This window comes from Zea mays, chromosome 1 (assembly GCF_902167145.1).
Source record: "Zea mays cultivar B73 chromosome 1, Zm-B73-REFERENCE-NAM-5.0, whole genome shotgun sequence".
Lineage (NCBI taxonomy): Eukaryota > Viridiplantae > Streptophyta > Magnoliopsida > Poales > Poaceae > Zea > Zea mays.
This window is the reverse complement of record NC_050096.1, coordinates 204,622,238-204,626,460: the sequence shown is the minus strand read 5'-3', so window position 1 is coordinate 204,626,460 and position 4,223 is coordinate 204,622,238.

The window sequence follows — 4,223 nt, the reverse complement described above, 5'->3', positions numbered from 1 at the left end:
CTGCTTGCCAAACACAGAATAGAACGGCTCCATTCTCAAAAACTAGAATGAAGCTGCTCCATTCTAGTTGACTCTCCAACCAAACACACCCTTAATGGATGTCATTATCAGAGAAAGTTTGGGGGAGGGGAGATGCTTTTGCTACTCATGTTGAGACTTCACATCTTTTTGGAGGGACTAGTTTTGCTTTCATAATCAGGTTTTCGTCTTTTTATCTAATTTTGTTCTGACCATTGGCTAGTGGTGTTGAGCCTATTTTTGCCTCTTCTTGAGGGCTAGCTAGTTCTGCTTTGTTGTGTTGAGTTGTTGCCCATGTATTTTAGGAACCAAACTTTGCTTATTTCTGATGACTTTGACTTGGCTTTTTGTCTAGCCTTTTGTTATTTGTGAGTTCTTCCTTATCCTTTCCTTCTTATCTAATATATCTTTGTGTTTGTGTGGTGGTGTTAACAATGCACTCATCAAGGGGATATTGTGAACACAAGGTTGAGATGTGCCCGTATAGTTCTAGTTTATGATGAGTGATTGTCAATGAAGTAGCATCATGAGTTAAGTTGTGTGGACTAACTGGACATGAGTCTATGTGCAACATGTCCCTTGGCTTGTGACGTATAGGTGTGGAGTTCCAAGGCAGTCGTCGATGACAAAGGCAAAGGTCATATAAGTTTGTGCCGATGGACCAGGAGCGGTAAATGACAAGCATTGGTTGTTGATTGAAGGACTAGCTAGAGAAGCCGACGAACTACGATGGTTAACACATGGGGTCATTAGTAGGAGAGAGGACATGGAGGAGCGGATCATGTTTCTAAGATAGTTGAGGACCTGTGGGACACGTGTGTCTAGGACATGGAGTACGCTAGCCATAGAGGTTTGGTGGTTGAGCCTCAAAATCACTAATCAACTATTTTTGCGAGCTCAACCTCAAAAACTAGTAGTGCGGTTCCAGAGGAAATCAAAGGCGACATGTGGAGGTGTGTGCCTGTGATATCATCATATCAAGAGTTGGTCCATTTTTCCCTAGGTTAAGTGGATAAGCTCTATGTATTTAGGGGTAGTTTAGGAATGTGAAAGAACCCTTACAAATAAGTAAGAAGGGTTGCACAAACCTTCCATCTCTTTAGCTTATGTTTTTCATTCCTTATTTCCTTATTTTGTGAGAGATTCTTAGAGATTTTCTTAGTTATGTTTCTTATTTGTACTCTTGATTTGGGAAGTGTGGCCTTAATCACAATGTGATCTTCGTGTTTATATTTATATTCAAGTCTAGTTGGTTTGATTGTTGGATTTGATTTCTCCTTTCCAACTCTTTTTTGTGAAATTTTGAGCCAAACTTTGAATCTGAGTCCAAGGAGGATCTTTAGCTAGTTTGAGACTTGAGTTACCTTGTAAGAATCATTTCCACCACTAGGTATGGGAAGATTCATCTCGTGGGAAAGTCACCAATACTTTTTGAATATTATGAAAACCCGGATTCGACTTTGAATTTTTTATCTATTTCTCAAGGAGTGATCTTTTGGGGCTCATATTTCTTGCTCCTTATTATCTCCTCTCTACCTCACTTCTTGTAAAATTTCATCTCAATCGGAGAATCTTTGCTCGAGCGACACTATCACACAATTGAGTGGCATTGCTAGCTAGAGGAGTGACACTGTCGCTACACATTCTCTCTTTTGGTGTTCTCTTAGATTTTCCTATGTACAAATCGAGTTTTGCTCGTTTTAGTACTTTCATAATCATCTTGAGAAGTTGTTCAAAGCATTCAATCATCGATTGGTTGTGGTGTTCTTATTTTGGACTTTTGGAGAGCTTATTGGTGTCATAGGGGTTCGGGTTGAAAGTTTGGATTGAAGTTAAGACTTCTTGAGAACAAAGGAATTTCTTGGTTCCCATTCACCCCCTCTAGTCGCTTATTCGATCATTCATCCTAGTGCATTGTGGCTTTTATGCATCTTGTGGCACTAGTGAAGTGAGTTAGGCTAGTCCTACTCTTGTTATTATTGGTGATTGTCGTCATCTAGATGACCCAAAGATTGTTGAATGACTATTAAAGATTTTTGCTGACTCTGATCATTCTTGTGATGGGTTATTATGCTCATTTCTCATGGGGAGATTCATGAAGAGCAACTATGGTGGAATAGTGGCTTGTTGGAGTGCCACTCTAGTATGATTCTTATAGTGTCCTTATTGTTGGCTTGGGTTGTTACACTAATTAGCGTGTGAATCAACTAGTGTAGACTCACCACAATGAGGAAGTAGGTTGTGAGCAAGTAACTGAACCTCTAGTATAAATATTGTATCATCTCTTACCTAATATGATTTGCACTCCAAGTTATTCTTACAAATGTATATGCTTATTACTAGTTCATCTACTTGTTGCATAACTATTGTTTAAATCATTTATCTTGTTTAGCAAATATCTTGTCATATCCATACATATCTTTCATAAAATTTTATTTTTTAGAAAAAAAAATCCTTGAACAAAACTAGAGCAAGTAACAACATCCGTATATTTAAATATATTGGCTCTAGACTAGATGTAACCGTAAGTTTTGTATAATAATTTTGTAAGCTAATTACCCTCTCTAACCATCTATGTCGGCGTTTCGACCCTGGGGGGTCCCTGGACCGACGAGTAAATTGTCGCTGCGTGTCCCAGCCCAGATGGGTCGGCGCGAGGCGGAACACAAGGGGGAAACAATAAGGGAATCGCGACCTCGTGTTGTCCTGCGCCCAGGGCGAATGCGCTCGCAGTAGGGGGTTACAAGCGCTCGCGAGGGAGAGAGAGAGAGAGCATGTGCGTCAGCCCGTCCTCCCGCGCGGCCACCTTCTCGTACGAGGGCCCTGGACCTTCCTTTTATAGATGTAAGGAGAGGGTCCAGGTGTACAACGGGGATCATAGCAATGTGCGAACCTGTCTAGCAGAGAGGAACCAGAGTCCTATGTACATGCCGACGTGGCTGTTGGAGAGGTGTTGCTGCCCTGTTCATGTGATGTCGTGGCCGTCGGAGGAGCGCTCGAGCCCTGTGGAAGCACAACTGTCGGGTGCTGTCGGATCCTTGCTGACGTCTCCTTGCTTCCGTAAGGGGCTGAGAACTGCCGTCGTCATGGAGCACGCGGGGTGCCATCATTACTTGTTTACCGGGGCGAGCCAGATGGGACGCCGGTCTTGTTCCCCGTAGCCTGAGCTAGCTAGGGGTAGGGTAATGATGGGCCCCCCTGTAGCGTGGTCGGTCCGAGCCCAAGGTCGGGCGAGGCGGTGATTCCTCCGAGGTCGAGGCTGAGTCCGAGCCCTGGGGTCGGGCGAGGCGGAGACCGTCTTCCGATGTCGAGGTTGAGTCCGAGCTCTGGGGTCGGGCAAGGCGGAGACCGTCTTCTGGTGTCGAGGTTGAGTTCGAGCCCTGGGGTCGGGCGAGGCGGAGCTTCCTATGGCGCCCGAGGCTAGACTTGGCTGCTGTCAGTCTCACCCTGGCGGGTGGCACAGCAGTCGGAGCAGGGCAGGCGGCGCTGTTTTCCTGTCAGGTCAGTCAGTGGAGGGGCGAAGTGACTGCGGTCACTTCGGCCTTATCGACTGAGGAGAGCGCGTCAGGATAAGGTGTCAGGCGATCCTTGCATTGAATGCTCCTGCAATCCGGTCGGCTGGCGAGGCGATCTAGCCAAGGTTGCTTCTCCGCGAAGCCTGCCCGAGCTGGGCCTCGGGCGAGTCGGAGGTGTGCTCGTTGCTTGAGGGGACCCTCGGGCGAGACTTGAATCCTCCTGGGTCGGCTGTCTTTGCCCGAGGCTGGGCTCGGGCGAGGCAAGATCGTGTCCCTTGAGTGGACGGAGCCTTGACCTGAATTGCACCCATCAGGCCTTTGCAGCTTTGTGCTGATGGGGGTTACCAGCTAAGATTAGGAGTCTTGGGGGTACCCCTATTTATGGTCCCCGACAGTAGCCCCCGAGCCTCGAAGGGAGTGTTGGTACTCGCTTGGAGGCTTTTGTCGCACTTTTTTGCAAGGGGACCGACCTTTCTCGGTTGTATTTCGTTCCGGTGGGTGCGCGCGAGCGCACCCGCTGGGTGTAGCCCCCGAGGCCTCGGAGGAGTGGTTTGACTCCTTCGAGGTCTTAGTGCTTTTCGTGACGCCTCGGCCGGTCTGGTTGTTCCCTCATGCGAACTGGTCGTTGCCCGGGTGCATAGTCAGGTTCCGAGTTCTCGGGCTGGTATGTTGACGCTGTCAATGGTTTGG